This window comes from Schistocerca serialis, chromosome 6 (genome assembly GCF_023864345.2).
Source record: "Schistocerca serialis cubense isolate TAMUIC-IGC-003099 chromosome 6, iqSchSeri2.2, whole genome shotgun sequence".
Lineage (NCBI taxonomy): Eukaryota > Metazoa > Arthropoda > Insecta > Orthoptera > Acrididae > Schistocerca > Schistocerca serialis.
Genome location: NC_064643.1, coordinates 22913811 through 22932668, shown reverse-complemented (window position 1 = coordinate 22932668; position 18858 = coordinate 22913811). Strand labels below are relative to the sequence as shown.

Here is an 18858-nt window from a genome sequence, read left to right as displayed (position 1 = left end):
GGAGTACAGTCTTGTAGGTAAAAATCTTTTGTTTCCAAACACCACTTGGATGGCTAATAAAATCAATGTTTGCAGTATATGATACACCTCACCAGTTATGTACCTTCAAAGAAGAATGGGTCAGAGAAACAATACTATGACGGACCACACCACACATTATCACCAAGTGAAGTAACATGTTTGTCCATGTGAACATGAGGATTTTCAGCAGCCCAATACACGCAGCTATGACAGTTTACATTACCATTCAGGTTGAATTGTGCCTCATTAGGCCAGATAACCTTCCCTGCAAACCATTCATCTTCGTGAAGCATGCCTTCAGACCACTCGAAGTGCTCCATCCTTCGATTCGAGTTGTCCTCATTCATAGTGTGAAACAATCTTGGAATGTACACTTTCCACTTTGCAGTCTTCAGAATTTATCATGCACTTGATCAGCTTATCCCACTTCCCCATACACAATGCTTCGTAGATTTTTGAGATGATCTAGAAAAATGTTGCAATACAGCAGTGCTGGAACCTGGAGGTTGATGTTGTTGTTCAGAGGACCTTTCCTCGTGCACATTTTAAACAGCATTGTCGGCTTAAAATTTATACCAAATACAATAAATTGTTGTTTCAGTACAGCCTTGCATTGCTCAAACAATAGTTGTACTTCATCCAGTGCTGCATTGTCATCTGCTGGAAACCCACACGACAAGATCTGTTGGGAAAACAGTGGTTTATACTACTACTCAAAATTGCAGCCATATAACACTTTGTTCCAAAGGTAATAACTATCAGAGAATGTCTACATTTTTCTGGATCCCTCTGTAGTCACTACCTAAATGGGATAGCAACAAAGAGAATGTTTGCATTGCTACCTCATACACAACAATTGATTTACAAACTGTAGTGATATTTTTGTTTCATTTCAAACTTAAGAAAAAGCACTACAGTTGAGGTTTCTATGATTCATAAAAGTCCCAGTTTTTATGGGAGATTTTTTGTAGAAATGGTGTATCTTATATTCAGGCCAATATGGTACCCGTTTCCATCCTGTTTTAAGTCTTAATTCAAAATATTTATCTTTCTTTTTCCAATACCTGATCAGTTTGAGAGAGATATTTAAAACAAAAAATAAGCACTAGCAAGTACGTTAATTTGCTATTGTTAAAACTTTTTCTCGTGCATGTTCTCTACAATTTTGATATGACACCACCTGCACTCTTATCTTGTTGCCAGTAAAAAGTGAGTAAGTAGGTCATTAAACTCTCTCTCTCTCTCTCTCTGTGCCCTCCCCCAGCTGTGTGGTAGTGTCCTCTGTGTTGCTCTATTGTTTCAATTTTTGATGGTCCCGTGCTGTGAAAAGTTGAGGTGAAGTGTTCATTCTTAAATAAATAGTGTGTATCGGCTCTTTTCTCCTAGGATCAGGTTGTCATTGCTGTGTTCATTGATGTAAAATGACACTTTTTTAACAGTTCCTAAAAGGTGCACCACTTCATTGATACTTTTGCTCAGGTGTAGAGCATATTGGCCAGACTAATTTACATGTTTCAGCTTTACACTGTATGGTATCCTCTTTTTTAAAGGCCTATTATCTTTCTTGTGTGTGACTAGTCCAGAGATTGAAAATGTTTTATTTTGTAAGTTACCAATCCAGAACAGGTTTCTGTCAATTTAATTCTTCAGGTTTTTCCAGAAGTTTGCTGAAATTCCTGAGTTGTCCTTTGCACAGTCGGACATCATTGTCTTCCTCGCATATTTCGGTGACATTAGTTGTTGCTTTTACAAAGTGCTACTTGAGACTGACCGTCAGATGGAGCAGGTCTGTAATTTGTTCCCTCTGCCTTCGTGCTTCATCTGCAATCTGCTCTGACAGACACCATCCTCGGGTATCCGTGTTGCGTGATATTCCGAGTGTCATCTACACTCACGGGCACGATTCTTGTGTGTTATGTTTTCAGTCCAAGCTGGTTGGTAGAATTCTGTTTGCGGGCTGTCCCCGTTTGGGGACAATGATCGGCAGGGCATGAAACCCTAATCTTTCATCTTTCAGTTAACTCAAATGTCGAGTGTCACTTTTTTCATGTACTGCGGTTACAAATATAAGAAAATACAAAATGAAAATTTCTCAACATAGTCATGTTTCTTTTCAGTATGTTTCTCAGATCAGTACACTGCAATGTAAATATTCCATTAAAAGAATATATTTTTGATTGTTTCTTCAGTCAAAGATGCATTGCTTTTTTGACTTAACAATCAATGTCAAATCATTGTCCCTCAAACAATCCTGCAGGGGTTTGACAACGTGAGACCATGGCTTTATGGAGGATCACCTAGAATTAGCTGTCGTCTTTTCTGACATGATTTTAAATCAATGCTATCATCACTGTTTCTTTTGCTTAGGGTTTTGAGTCTAGGAATGATGCAAACAATCAGCAGTTTATTTCTTTCTTACGTGATCTTGTTTTTTCCTCCCTAGCCCCCTTTCTTCTTTCATTTGGTAGCCTCGAGCAAATTGAATATTCCTGCTTTTGTTTGTATTTATTAATCTGTTTGTGCCTCTAATTCTTAAAAGACTTCATTATGACACTAATAATCTGAAGCAGCAAATTTGGGGAAAAAGAGCTGCATTCATTTATGCTGTTGTAAAATGGAGGAATTGGTTGTAGTTGGAAAAAAATCTGCCTTTTACAGCTGCTGATTTTTGTCATTTATTTTACATAGCCCACCCATGATCTACAATCAGGTCTTCCTTTTTATGTTGTATTTTTTATAAGAATGTTGAAACATAGATGATTGTTATGCATCTTTGCAGCACCTAAACTTGAATATTGTACTTAAAAATGTTATTTGTTGTCTTTTTTAAATTAAATTGTTATGTTTAAGAAGTGAATTAAATAATTGTTACCTGTGACATAATTTTGTAGCAGCTAAACTTTGATTCTGGTCTTCAATATTTTAATTTTTATAGTTTGGGGTATGATTGTTGTAATTAGAAAATGAATGTGTGCTTTGTGCACTATGTTGTTACAGTAATTTGGAGTTTATTTTGTACATCATCTGGTGTAAATTATAAGAATTTAAGCAAAAACTTCTGTCTCTCAACAGCTTTCTTAATAACACTATTCCAGTAACTGGATATGCATATTGAAATATCTGTGTTGTATATTAGATTCTATGACCTGTACCGAGGCAATATTTTGCGGTTGCAAATTTTCTTGACTATTATTAAGTGTGTGTGTGTGTGTGTGTGTGTGTGTGTGTGTGTGTGTGTGTGTGTGTTGCTTATGCCCTACATACGAGTCCTCCAAGCTACTGATGATCTGACCAATGTACGACATGCCAAAATGCTACAGCTGCATGGGGAGATACAATTAAATCCCATCCCCCCCCCCCTCTCTCTCTCTCTCTCTCACTCTCTCTCTCTCTCTCTCTCTCTCTCTCTCTCTCTCAAAGATCAGCAGGTTCAGGAATCTAACACAGAAAGAATTTAATCACGGTTTCTTTTTCATCTCTATCATACAATGTAGTCCAATTTTTTGCTAATACAGAAATAACATTTTGTGATTTATGTTGTGTACTCTTCAAAAGATCTAATGATGTCCTCATTCCTTTCTTATAAACAAAACAAGAAGAAACTGACAATAATTGTCATTAAAATAAAACACAGAACAGTGTCTCCATAGCATCAATGAGCACATCCTTTCAGCACCTTTGACCCAGGCAGTGAACACAGCAGCGGTCAGTCTATGACTTGCAGCAGGTGAATCCCAGTCAGCTGCATTGCTCATACACCCCACATAAATAAAAATAAACAAAATCTAACAATACACATAACCAAGGCTTGATTTGTGACAGTATACCGCTGATGACGAAAAAAATTAGACCCAAAGATTTTGAGATGTGATACAATAGAACTTTTGCTCTAGTTGAAGCGGTAAGATACAAATGTTGTATTCACACTGTTAAAAAGCTCAGAAAAGTGTTATAACTTTTTCAGAAGTCTAAATCAAACTATGGAAACTCTCGGTAGGAACTTAGAAATATAGGAAATGATAGAGTGCTACTTACCATAAATAAATGTTAAGAAGTCTATTTTTTTTCTTTTAATAAATCTAGCACTGCATATTACTGCCAAATTAGTCATTACCTATGATTGCCCCAGTGGCAGAAGTATGTATAATAATGTCAAAACGTTTGTGACACTGCACACTAGGAGAAGCTCAAGTTTCAGATACACGTTGATTGCGTTCTTGATGATGCTATCTACATGTTCATCCACACTCTGCAAACCACTATGAAGAGTATGACAGAGGGTACATCTCACTCTACCAGATATTAAAGCTTGTTCATGTTTCCTTTCCTCCATCTTGTACTTCAACTTTTCTTCCTTAAACTTATCCTGTTTCTAACTACTCTGATTTGCTTTTGTGGTTAGTGTGAATTTAAACTCAGTTGCCATAAATATCTAATATCTTTTATTGAACAGTGAATGGATTATTTTATATTTCATTTAATGCTGTTCTGCTCTTTGTTACGGCACAAATGGTGTTCCCTACTTTTGTGCAATTTTCACACAACTTGAAAAAATGGTGAGATAAACAACTAGCTTCATTATTTATTTATGTTTTGAATGTACCACTAATGTTTTGAATGTAACCAAAAATGCTTGTTGTTGTAAAATATACTTTCAACTTGCCTCCTTCACTAGCTGAAAACCTTTTTAGTTTCTCATGTTACCCCTGATGTCTTCTTTTTGGTTGATTCATTTATGATAACATTTTACTGTCCTGAGTAGTACCTGTGTATAAATATAATTTTATTTTTATTTTTAGTGATGTGTGTTTTTATGTGCATATTCTTTCAGTCCTGTGTAATGTGAGTCTCTGTTTAATGGTATGGTTATGTTGTCTTCAGACTTAAAGAATTGATGTAGAAATTTATAGTTTTCAGCATGTGGTTCAACAGATCCTTATTGTGTTCCTAAATTGGAAAAGTCCTAAAAACAGAAACTAGAAAATAACTGTATAGAAATTTTGGACCACCATTGGTTAAATATTTTATTACCAACCCAAGAAATAAATTGGGAACAATGTGCAGCATCTTATTCAGTGTAAAAGAAAACTCAAATTTAGTTAAAAGTGGACCACTTGAGTTTGCTAAAGGCATAGAATCGTGTGTTTCTAGTGTTCTTAAATCCATTCAAAACCCTCGAAAAGAACAAAAAAGTAAGAGAATATAATATTGAACTTACAGGCCTAAGTCTGGAAACAACATTATAATTGTGTGTATTTGGTTTTGTTTCTATGCTGTTGACATCCTGTACTGTTGATTTGAAATTATATGTGAGAGTTGATGTTTGGAAGCTAAATGCAGGAAAGAAGACCATGAAGTGAAATCCACCCTTCATGTTCTCAGTTGGCAGAGAATGTGGGCAAAGAACTGGAAATCTTTGAGGTACCAAATTGTCAAGGGCTGTGATATTGCCCTTTTAACGTCACTTAGAGTAGACATAGTTCTCTTAGTCCCAAGTGTAAGACAACATTTTTGGTACCTTACAATTTCAGTGGTTTCCATTTACAATTTCTGTTTACAGTGCTCATCATCAAATGTTTTGGTGTTGTTATTTGATTTCATATAAATAACATAGAGGTAGTTATTTTACATACTATTATGTTTCTGATAGCTTTTTCTCACAAAGCATACTTTAGGCTCGTATTTTATTGTAAAATATTGAAACTGACAGACATAAAGACTTGCATTTTCTGCATGTCTTCTGTCACCAGTTTCGCCTCTAATATTGACTGCAAAGCACAAGTGATCGGCATAGAAAATGATGGAGTGAGGGTGGCGAGGGGTAGAGGGGGGGGGGGGGGGGGGGGGGGGAGAAATGTAATATTGAAACTAAAATCAAGAAAGAGAGCAGTCAATTGAGGATACAATGAAACATTTGGGACCTCATTAACTGCAGGATCATTCTAGTAGAATAGAATTGTATAAAAGATTACTGCCAAAGAGAAGTGTTAGAACTTCAAGTTTAACACATATATTTAGGAACAACACAACAACACATATAAGTCACTGAGTAAGTTGACCTGTGTACAAGTCGGCATTCGATTCAACACTGAGTCTCAGTCTAGCGGCCGCTGCTCGGCTGGCCGCTTAGGTGGCGCAGCTGCTGCATGGCTGGCAGACAGCGCCGCACGTAGAGGACGCGTGTAATTGCGCGGCAGCACTTTGAATAATCGGCGAGTCACAACATTTTTCCCCCCTTTGAAATTGTTGCACTGGTCTTGATGGAGGTGTCCTGGAGATGGCTAATGTAAAGTCTCGAGGAGGAGGCTTCCCGTACGGACGGAAGTGTCCCCGATGATAACGGGTCGAGATGACAGGAGACGTGGGTGATGTGTCGGCATCCATTGAAGGAGGAGGCGAGTAGATGTACTCTGACAGAGGATGATCCTCCGGTTCCTGCATGGGCACGTCTCCTGGTGACGTCCGTTCTGGTGCTGGCATCGCGATGACGGTGAGAGGGCTGCGTTGTGAGTATTGAGAGATGCCAAGATCCCGGGCATCAGGTAGAGCCAAAAGTGGTGTGGCAGCATTCGGAACAGGCGTTGCTGGCACCCGAGGCCGAAGCTGGTCCGAATGACGCACTGCAACACCCGTGTCCATCTGGATTTCATACAGGCGTCTACCACGGTGTCGTAAGATGCGGCCCGGGCTCCTTTTTGGCCGCCTGCCATATCCGCGTACCCAGACGAGGTCGGCGGCGGTGAACCGGCCAAGGGAAGGCACCCGCGGCCATGAGGAGGGAGGCCGCAGAAGATGAAGTAGCGTGCGGGGCTGTCACCATGTAAGAGCTCAGCCAGGCTGTGATCGCCCATGGGGGTGAAACGGTAAGACGCCAGGAACTGGAGAAGCGCATCATCATCAGCAGAAGAAGTCAGAAGTTTCCGCATCTGAGCCTTAAATGTGCGGACCAGCCGTTCAGCCTCACCGTTGGATTGTGGATGGAACGGCGGGGCCGTGACATGAGTAACGCCGTGACGAGCACAAAAATCTGCAAAGTCGGAAGAGGCAAATTGCGGACCATTATCAGTAACAAGAGTAGAGGGGAGGCCTTCCAAAGAAAAAATGCGGGTGAGAGCACTAGTGATTGCCGCGGTGGTAGGTGACGTGCAACGGACAATGAAAGGAAAGTTAGGGTAGGCGTCAATTACAAGGAGCCAATAAGTACCTAAAAAAGGTCCCACAAAGTCAGCATGAATGCACTCCCAGGGCTTCTCAGGTGAAGGCCACAGTGACAAAGATGACTTCGGGGCAGCGGCCTGTGACGCACAAGGGCCGCAGGCAGCCACCATGTGTGCAATTTCAGAGTCAGCGCCAGGCCAGTACACATGACGGTGCGCCAGAGATTTTGTGCGAGACACACCCCAGTGCCCCTGGTGAAGGAGGCGCAAGACCGCAACACGCATAGATGCAGGTACCACTACACGCGGTGAAGCATTGTCAGTGGAGAGGAGGATAATACCATCCCTAGCCGTAAGGCGGTAGCGCAAAGTGTAGTAGTTCCGCAACGGATCAGAAGTCTTAGCGGACGGGCGATCTGGCCAACCCTCCTGAATACGGCGTAAAACCCGGGAGAGGGTAGGGTCAGAACCCGTAGCAGCTGCGAGCCTGTCCCCAGTGATGGGGAACCCGTCCACAACCCGCTGCTCGGCAACATCCAGGTGGAAACACAAAAGTTCGTCCCTATTGAATGCCTGATCAGGACCCATGGGAAGGCGAGACAAAGCATCAGCATTCGCATGTTGAGCCATTGGCCAGAAATGAATCTCATAATTGAAACGGGACAAGTAAAGAGCCCAACGCTGGAGGCGGTGTGCAGCCTTGTCGGGAAGTGACGTTGATGGATGGAACAAGGAAACAAGTGGTTTGTGATCCGTAACAAGATGAAATTTTGAGCCATAGAGAAAAACACCAAACTTATGAAGAGCATAAATAATGGCCAAAGCTTCTTTCTCAATTTGGGAATACCTTTGTTGGGCATCCGTGAGCGTTTTGGAGGCATAAGCGATGGGTTGTTCTGAACCGTCAGAAAAATGGTGTGCAAGGACTGCACCAACCCCGTATTGAGAGGCATCTGTGGCAAGAACAAGATGTTGGCCAGGTCAATAAGTAGCCAGGCATAGTCTTTAATTTCTGGAAAGCCGCGTCACATGACGCGGACCAGTGAAAAGGCACGTTTTTATGCAACAGGGGATGCAACGGCTGAGCCACCGACGCCGCAGATGGTAAAAACTTGTGATAGTATGCTACTTTCCCCAAGAAGGCCTGCAGTTCCTTAACAGATGTAGGGCGAGGAAGGGCATCGATCACAGCGACAGTGTGTTGAAACAGTTGAATACCATCGCGAGAGAGTTGGAACCCAAAGTACGTTATAGATGCCTGAAAAAATTGTGATTTCTGAAGATTACATTTAAGACTGGCAGTCTGTAAGACATTAAAAAGTGTGCGGAGATTTTGAAGATGTTCGTCAGTGGTGGAGGCAGTGACAACAATGTCGTCCATGTAATTGATACACCCAGGGACAGGGAGCAATAATTGTTCCAAGAATCGCTGAAAGAGAGCAGGGGCACTAGCAACCCCGAATGGCAAGCATTGGTATTGATAGAGGCCGAAAGGCATGTTAAGGACCAGAAACTGCCAGGAAGCAGCATCGAGAGGAAGTTGATGATAAGCTTCTGACAGGTCAATTTTAGAAAAATACTGTCCTCCAGCGAGTTTAGTGAACAGTTCTTCAGGACGGGGCATAGGGTAAGTGTCAATGAGGCATTGAGCATTTACAGTGGCTTTGAAATCGCCACAGAGACAAATATCACCATTGGCCTTAGCAACTACAACAACAGGGGAGGACCACTCACTGGAAGTGACAGGAAGTAAGACCCCTGACGCAGTGAGACGATCCAACTCCCGTTTTACCCGATCTCGAAGGGCCACAGGAATGGGCAGAGCCTGAAAAAACTTAGGCCGAGCCGTGGGTTTGAGCATGATATGAGCTTCAAAGTCGTTCGCACAGCCTAAACGGGGAGAAAAAAGGGACGAAAATGTAGTCGACAAGGAATCCAGTTGAGCATAAGGAATAGCGTCAGAGACAATATTGACAGAGTCAACTATGGAGAACCCAAAAACGCGAAAGGCATTGAAACCAAAAAGATTTTCTGCGTTGGCAGAACTCCGGAGATGGGAACTTGCCCTTCAGTATATCCTCTCTTCTCGTTATCCGCCAGGCCTCAACCTCTGCTAATTTCAAGTTGCCGCTGCTCATAGCTCACCCGTCTTTCAACAACATCTTTGCCTCTGTACTTCTGCCTCGACTGACGTCTCTGCCGAATCTCTTTGCCTTTACAAATGTCTGCTTGTGTCTGTGTATGTGTGGTTGGATATGGGTGTGTGTGCAAGTGTATACCTGTTCTTTTTTCCCCCTAAGGTAAGTCTTTCCGCTCCCGGGATTGGAATGACTCCTTACCCTCTCCCTTAAAACCCACATCCTTTCGTCTTTCCCTCTTTCCTGATGAAGCAACCGTTGGTTGTGAAAGCTAGAATTTTGTGTGTATGATTGTGTTTGTTTGTGTGTCTATCGACCTGCCAGTGCTTTCGTATGGTAAGTCACATCATTTTTGTTTTTAGATATATTTTCCTGCATGGAATGTTTCCCTCTTATTATGCGTTCAGTTAACTAAGTAGAAATCAGTAATATCTTATCTCAGTGAGGAACTTGAAACTTTCAGCACAGGTCAGGAGCATGTAGAGGTGCTCTTCCTCTTCTTGAAAAGAACAGTTGACCACGCACTGAGTAGATAGGTTCCTAGTAGAACAGTTCATAATGGGATGGAACCTCCGTGGTATACAGTCACTGTAAAGAAAACTTCTAAAGGAACAGAGATTACTGCATAATAGGTGTAAAACAAAGTGTAGGATTATAGATTGAGAGACGCTGGATGAAACATGTTTGGCTGTCAAGAGAGCAATGCATGAAGCCTTCAATGACTACTGTAGCAGAATATTGTCAAATGACATTTCACAAAATCCAAATAAATTCTGGTCGTATGTAAGGGCTGTTAGTGGCAAAAAAGTTAGTGTCCAGTCCCTAGCAAGTGAGACAGGAACTGAAATTGAGGGTAGCAAAGTAAAAGCTGAAATTCTGAACTCGATTTTCAAATGTTCCTTTGCAAATAAAAACCCAGGAGAACTGCCCCAATTCAATCCTCGTACACTGAAAAAATGAACGAAATAGGTATTAGTGTCAGTTGTGTTGAGAAACAGTTGAAATCATTAAACAAAGCTCCAGACCCCGATGGAATCACAGTCAGATTCTATATTGAATTTGTGGCTGAGTTATCCTCTCTTCTCACTGTAATCTATCCAGAAAACCTTACCTAGTTTTTGGAAAAAGTTACAGATCACACCCGTCTACCAGAAGGGTTGTAGGAGTGACAAAACTACCATCCAGTAGCCATGACATCAATTTGTTGTAGATTCTTAGAAAATATTTTGAGCTCAAACATAATGAGGTATCTCGAACGGAACTACCTTCTCGAATCAACCAGCATGGTTTTCAAAAATATAGATGATATGTAATCCAACTCTCACTTTTCTCACATAACTTGCTGAAAGCGTTGGATCAAGGCAACAGGTAGATTGTGTTTCTTGATTTCCTAACAGTATTTGATTCTGTTCCACACCTACACTTACTGTGAAAAGTACGATCATATGGGGTATCAAGTGAAATACGTGACTGGATTGAGGACTTTTTGATAAGAAGGACACAGCATGTTACCTTGGATGGAGAGTCATCATCAGATGTAGAAGTAACTTCAGGTGTGCCCCAGGGAAGTGTGTTGGGGACCTTGCAGTTCTTGTCCATTAATGACCTTGCTGTAAATCAGGATTTTTGCAGATGATGCAGCTATCTGTAATGAAGTGCTATTTCAGAGAAGCTGCATAAATATTCAGTCAGATCTTGATGAGATTGCAACATGGTGCAGTGATTGGCAACTTGCTCTGAATGTTTAGAAATGTATAAACTTAGTATCCTGTGACTATAATATTGGTGAGTCACTGTCGGAATCTGCCAACTCGTACAAATACCTGTGTGTAACACTTTGTAGGAATATGAAATGGCATGATCACATAGGTTCAGTTGTGGGTAAAGCAGGTTGTAGACCTTGGTGTATTGGTATAATAATGGGGAAGTGCAATCAGTCTACTAAAGAGATGCTTACAAGTCATTCGTGTGACCCCCCCCCCCCCCTCCCACCCCCCCTAGACTATTGCTAAAGTGTGTGGGACTTGTACCAGATGAGACTAGCAGGAGACATTGAATGTATACAAAGAAAGGCAGCATGGTCACAGGTTTGCTTAATCCATGGGAGAGTGTCACAGAGATACTGAAGGAACTGAAATGCAGACTGTTGAAGACAGGTGTAAACTATCCCAAGAAAGTGTATTAGCAAAGTTTCAAGAACTGTCTTTAAATGATTACTCTAGGGATATACCACAACCCCCCCCCCCCCCCCCCCCCCCGCCACCACATATTGCTCTCACAGGGGTCGTGAAGATAAGATTAGAATGATTACTGCTCACACGGAGGCATTCAGACAAATTCAGACAATCATTCTTCCATGCTCCATACATGAATGAAACAGCAAGAAACCCTGATAACTGGTACAATGGGACTTACCCTGTACCATGCACCTCCTGGTGGATTGCAGATTATAAACGTAGATGTGAACTGACAGTCTTTTACATGTGCATAAGGGAAACATCTAATCACCTTTATTTTACCAAGACAAAATTTATGATTTTCTAAAGTTTCAAACCTTGACAGGAAATAATGGATTAGGCTGTCCGTAAATTATAAACTAACATTACTGTGATGATGGAAAATCTCATATAAAGACGTGAAACAAATACTAACAAAGAGATAGAGGGGCTGGCCAGTACAGCCAATAGATACACAAAACATAACAGAAAATTTACGTATCCTAGCTTTTGGAACTTTGTTCCTTCGTCAGGGAGGAGAGAGGGGAAAGAAGGGGAAGAAGAGAAAGTGGATTCAGTTACTCACAACCCAGGTTATGAAGCAACAGGGTAGAGGTAAACAGGGAGGGTAGCAAAGATGGAGGCATGGGTGTATACTCTACAGTATGTCAACATGTTGCCTTGACCTGTTTGATAACCAGGTCTGGTTCCAATTTAGTGCACACGGGACATCATCGAACAACTCCAGTGTCTCCCAAAAACAGCATTAACCATCCCTGTTTTGATGACAATGTGAAACAGGCATGGAACTTCATCCCACAAACTCATAACCAGCACAATGCATGCACGTTTGCATGCTTACATTCGGGCAGTTACACTGGATTTCAATGCATTAGTGTATCACATTTGCAATGGTGTATCTCGCACTTATATTATCCTGTGATCTTGCAATGTTAATCACTTAAATAAGTTACTTAGACATATATGTTCCTGAAATTTCATTACTCTACGTTAATTACTTTTTGGTGTTGCAAATTTTTTTTTTTTTTTTTTTCAGTGTACATGATGACTACAATAATACATTATAATGTTTCTCCAGTGGTTTCAACATTAACTTTTTAACAGAAAAGATTTTGCTTACAGTTCATTTTTAAGTTAACATTTCTAAACTTTTTAACAATCCATATTAAAGCTAGCAATAGTAACTATATTAATAATTGCTACTGTAAACAGTTACACATATGGACATCAGTTTTGAATAATGGGTTTTGAGTGTAAATAATGTTTTATGTAAGTGTTTGTATTGATACTTAAAATTAAATGTCATGTAATGAATGTCCACTGTTTTGTTGGATCAAGTTATTTACGAACGCGATGTACTGTGTTCTTCCATTAGAGAATGAGACTGTATTGTTTATCGGTTTCATTACAAAATGCTAATAAGCTTTTAGTTAGAAAACCTTCTATAACTAGAATTATTAATATGAGAAAAATAGGAACAATGAAGGAACGGAAGATCAGTTGCAGAAACAAGAGTAGCTCTGAGTTGCAAGAGTGGTTGCTTTTCCCACCCATGTAATTAACTGGCATTATCACCACTATTAACTTACCGTGGTTTCACATCTCATCTGTTCATTGTTCCCCATGTCCTGCCCTTGTGTTCACCCTTCCTATTAGACCATATATGCCTCTGTTACTGTAATCGATATGTAAACAATATTTATCACGTGACCTTTTTCTGTTACAGGTTGTAATATTTGACATTGCAGCTTTTGAAAATGGAGCAGGATGTTGTGCCCTCTTTCCTATTGGAGTGTTTCTCTGTGATCAGAATTGGAGGCAGACAATTCACTTGAACTTCCATTGCTATTGTTGATGTCTTTGAATCATGTTGTTTCTTTGTGATTAATAAAAAAATTATACAATCCAATGGTTTCTTCACCTTGTCTTTAAAAATTCCAGACCTATTGTTCAAACACATATTTTGAGAATTATGCATCTGAGCATTTTTGTGGAAAGTGCATTTCACACATACTTTCAAGATAAATTGAATAATGACCCCCATTTTGTGTGTTGGGGAAGATAATTTGATACAGCTAAATGCATATACAGGTACACACATTTGCTCGTGCCTGAGACAAAGTGAGAGTGATTCAAAGGAAGAATTCACTACTTTTTACCTAATTTCTGAATAACTCATACTTTCGTCAGAAATGTCACAATGCAAAGTTGATTAGATAAAGGGACAAAAATGAGAGCAAAATATAATTTGAATATCAGAAAAAATAACCAATTAGTGTTTGTGTAATACTTTACGGCAAGCCTAAAATTAATTTTTAAGCATTGGGATATCTGGGATGGAATAACAATAATATGGAATAGGATAGCTTTCTGCTCCCCACCTAGAGGAGACACTGAGTGGCAGACTGGCACATTGAAGGAAGATTTTTAGATATTAGAAAGTATGGGACAGTCCTCATCTAGCAGGTGTGGTGGTGTGAGGCCGGGGTGGGAGCAGGTAAAGGCCTAGATATGTGAGACAGAGAGACTAGCAAAGGTTTAGGTAACGGGGTTTACAGGAGTGAAGAATATGTCGCAGCTAGAGTTTCTAGGCTTCGTTCCTGTGGCCCCACACCTCAATGCCCTCCCCTGCTCCCATTCCAACCTCACACACTATTACGTCCCCCTAGTACACTTCTCTCTGTCTGTCCACCTCCACACTCCCAACCAGCAGAGACTCCCTATGCTGAGGTGGGCTCTGTCCATTAGATTACACTCGTAAGATGAAAATAAACATTATGCAGCATGAAAGAATTGTCTGTGTGGGATGGAAATATGTAGATGTGATGTACGTGCACAGACAAAAAAAAAAAAAAATAAATAAATAAATAAATAAAATAAAAATTACAATGTCAGAAAAATTGAATGATTTATTCAAGAGAAAGAGCTTCACAAATTGAGCAAGTTGGTCCACCTCTGACTCTTGAGCAAGTTTGTCATTGATAGATTTGTTGGATGTCCTACTGAGGGACATCAAGCCAAATTCTATCCAAGTGGCACATTGTATTGTCTAAATCATGAGCTGGTTGGGTGGCCCTGCCCATAATGCCGCAGACATACTCAGTTGGGGAGAGATCCCGTGACCTAGCTGGCGAAGATAAGGTGTGGCAAGTATGAAGACAAATTGTGTGTGGGCAGGCATTATCTTGCTGAAATGTAAGCAAATGATGGCTTGTTATGACGAGAAACAAAATGGGGTTTATAATATCGTCAACAGATGTCTGTGTTGTAATGGTGACACAGATGACAACCAAAGAGGTCCTGTTATGAAAAGAAATGGCACAGTAGACCATCAGTCCTCGTTTGGCTGTATGGCAGCCAGCAGCCGGGTTGGTATCGCACTGCTATCTGGTGTGTCCCCAGGCACGTCCCTGGTCTGGAATTGCATTGACTGGAATATAATTGGCTTCAGTGATGAGTCCCACTATGAACTGAGCCTCAATGATCATCACAGATGCGTCTGAAGACGCCCCAGACGGTGGGATACCACCGTGAATGCCACATCCCATATGGTCCAACTACCAGGACTGATGATCTGGGGTGCGATTTCTTTTCGTAACAGATCACTTTTGGTCAACAGACAACTATGCTGTAAGGGTGACATGGATGTCACCCCTACAGCATAGTTGTCTGTTGACAATACTGTACATCCTATTTTGTTTCCCTTCTTGGCAAGCCATACATTGCTTACATTTCAGCAAGATAATGCCTGTCTGCACACAGCTTGTCCTCATGCTTGCCAAACCCTACCTTGGCCAGCAAAGTTGCTGGATCTCTCCCCAATTGAGAATGTAAGGAGCATTATGGGCAGGGCCGTTAGACCACCTCGGGATTTTGACTATCTACAGTGACATTTGAATAGAATTTTTCATGATGTCCCTCTGTTGGACAGCCAACAACTCTATCAGCCAGAGCCAAGCTTGTATAAGGGCCAGAGGTGGACCATCTCATCCAATTTGTGATGTTCTTTCTCTTGAATAAATCATCCAGTTTTTTCTGAAACTGTAATTATTTTTCTGTCTTCACATGTATGTCACATTTACTGATTTCAGCCCTATTTGGTATTTCGATAATTCCTTCAGTACCTAAGTGTTTTTTTGAGTATATAGTACCTGACAGTTTCTTTTTTTTTCAGTATGCTTGTCTGCTGCCCATTGCCTGCTCTAACTGGTGAGTAGCAATCTGTCCTATTTCATATTGTTAGAATTATCTTTTGACACTCAATATTTATGATGCAAGCAAACTGTTATTGCCACTTGACATGATGGTGAATGGTACTCTGTTAGCCATTGGCACAAATGGATTGACATGATAAAACAAGGGTCCACAGCTATTACAAACTTTTTGAATGTGATAAATACAGCTTACTGCTGTCAATACTTCTGTTAATTACATTTTTGATCGTTTGTTATTTTCAAGCATACATGTCAGGTGCTACGACACCTTTGAATTACTGCAAATGGACAAAGATGACCAGACTCATTTCTCTTCAGTAGAAACAACTATTGACAAGAGAAGAAACTTAATGTCATTCAAATCTACTTTTTCATTGGTAGAGATCTTTCACTCATGGGATTAGCAGCAGAGATTAAAAAGAAGCAGCAGCAAACAGATCCAAGGCATCCATTGTTTGGAACTCATGTTCTTCCATCACAACTCCTTATAATAGTATCAGCTCTGGAGAACTAAGTCCCAATTCATTTTCTTGTAACAAAATAGATTGCCATTACCTTGCAGTTAAAAATGGGAAGCTTTACATGAATGTCCTACATGCAGTTTTTTTATACTTGTGCTCTTTGAGTTCCTGTCCTAGAATACATTAAAATATTAAAAAATGTGTAAATTAATCTTTGAAACAATCCAAACCTTTCAATGGAAACCAGGAAAGACTTAGAAACATTATCATTAAAAAAAAAAAATCAAGGAAAGATAATGTAAGGAACCATCAGGGAAAGTCTGCTGTACCCTTCCTGTTGTGTACTGTGTTATTGTTATTCTTAATTTTTTAAAATTTGATAGTGGCCATTAAAGACCATGCAGAATAGCAATTGCACATTACTAGAAGCTGCCTTTGCATTCTTCCTCCAACAGCCCGTTGTATTTGCTCAGTGTAGAAGCCTTTAAAGTTGTTACTCTGGTCGGTCTGAGACGCCGCCTAGATTTAATCCAGCCTGTCAAAGATCCCTTTGTCATTCCCCTGAACTACGTCAGAAACTTAAAGGTTGTTACCAAGAGTATTAAAAATCTGTTTTGTCAACCTGACCTTCAAACTTTCGTCTTCCTGGCTCGACTGGTGCAGGCAGTATTACACTGCTGAAAGATGACATCACTGTCGGGGAAGACATCAAGCATGAAGGGACACAGGTGATTCACAGCTGTCGGCATGTCTTTGATTACTACATGCAAGTGCAGGAGAATGTCTCCCAAGCATAATGCTGCTCCCACCAGCCAGCATCCGTGGTGTGCTGCACATTTGGAGCTGCCATTCACCTCAATGATGGTTTTTGTGGAGACACCTATCAACCTAGTGTAGCAAAAATGGGATTCACCCAAAGAGCCAACATTTCCATTGATTGATGGTTTAATCCGAATGGTCCTGTGCCCACTGCAATCACAACTGATGATGTTGTTGGGTAGACATGTGAACATGTAGGAGTGGTCTGCTGCGGAGATCCGTGTTCCAGAATTTACAATGAACAGTGTGCTATGGAACACTTGTGCGTGCACTAGCATTGTGCTCTTTCAGCAGAGTTGCTACAAATCACCGTCTATCCTACATTGCAGCCAGACATGCCGCCAAACCCCAAGTACTGTGAAGAGTCATGGATGTCTAACCATTTAGCACCTAGTGATAGATAGCACATGAACATTTGACCAGCATTGCCGCTTTTGAGATGTGTGTCACAGGCTTAGCATAATAATAATCTGCCATATATCAAAATCACTTATCTCAACTGATTTCCCCATTTGCAGCCCATATCTTACCTAAGTGAGCCCCCACCCCCCTCTGCTCTATTTACATATTTTTGTTACCGCATCACATGCCCGCAATGCCACCAGGCAGCATCCAACTTGCAGTGGGCAGTGGTCATAATGTTTTGGCTAATAAGTGTACATTAAGGATCTGACAGCCAATGTGGCCAGCACTATGAGGCTGTTTGCTGATGACGCTATTGTGTATGAGCAAATGTCGCCATTGAGTGACTATAGGAGGATATAAGATGACTTAGACAAAATTTGTGATTGGTGAGATGAATGGAAGCTTACTGTAAATATAAAAAAAATGTAGGTTAATGCAGATGAGAAGGAAAAAATATCCCATGATGTTTGAATACAGCATCAGTAGTATGCTGCTTGACAGTCACGTCAATTAAATACCTAGGCATAATGTTGCAAAGCAGTAAGACATGAAACAAGCAAAATTGGTTGTAGGGAAGGCAAATGGCCAAATAGGTTTATTGCAAGAATTTTAGGAAAGTGTAGCTTATCTGTAAAGGACACAACACTAGTGTGACCCATTCTTTAGCATCGCTTGAGTGTTTGGGATCTGCATGACATTGGATTAAAGGAAGACATTGAACCAATTCAGAGATTTATCACCAGTAAGTTTGATCAGCACATAAGTATTATAGAGATGCTTCATGAACTCAAATAGGAACCCCTGGAGGGAAGATGATATTCATTTCACAAAACACTATTTAACTATTTAGGTACCTCGTACTTGAGGTTGACTGCAGGATGATCCTACAGCCACCAATTTACAATTAATGTAAAGGCCACAAGGACAAGAGAAATTAGGGCTTGTACAGAGGCATATAGACTATTGCTTTTCCTAGCACTATTTGTCAGTGGAACAGGACAAGAAATTACTAAGGTGGCTTGTGGGGTATGTACGTAATTTTAATCAGCATGATAGATACATTTTTGTACATGTTTACTTTCAAGGAACTTTGTTGTGCTGTTCTTTTTTAATAAAAACAAATACAAAGCTCGTGTGGGGTATGTACATAATTTTAATCAGCATGATAGATACATTTTTGTACATGTTTACTTTCAAGGAACTTTGTTGTGCTGTTCTTTTTTTAATAAAAACAAATACAAAGCTCGTGCTTATTCACTCCATTCCTGGCTGATGAAAGTATCTAATGTAATTATCATCTTTCTCATGTTCCCAGTACCTCGGAAACTCTCTGTCAATTGTATTTCTTTTTATTTGGCATTTATGGCGTGGACATCTTGGAATTCACGAGCATCTATTCTGTTATC

At 40.4% G+C, this 18858-nt stretch overlaps 2 protein-coding genes across 2 annotated transcripts in view; both read left to right on the top strand.

The window, feature by feature from the left end:
* Positions 1 to 13462, top strand: part of LOC126485159 (cyclic pyranopterin monophosphate synthase-like) — a 74157-nt gene extending 60695 nt beyond the window's left edge. The window contains exon 4 of the mRNA XM_050108831.1: positions 13280 to 13462. The gene's annotated coding sequence lies outside the window, so the exon portion shown is untranslated. The remainder of the gene's footprint in view (positions 1 to 13279) is intronic.
* LOC126485158 (GTP 3',8-cyclase-like) overlaps positions 1 to 18858 on the top strand; it is a 293950-nt gene that overhangs the window by 203319 nt on the left and 71773 nt on the right. The gene's annotated exons all lie outside the window — the stretch shown is intronic.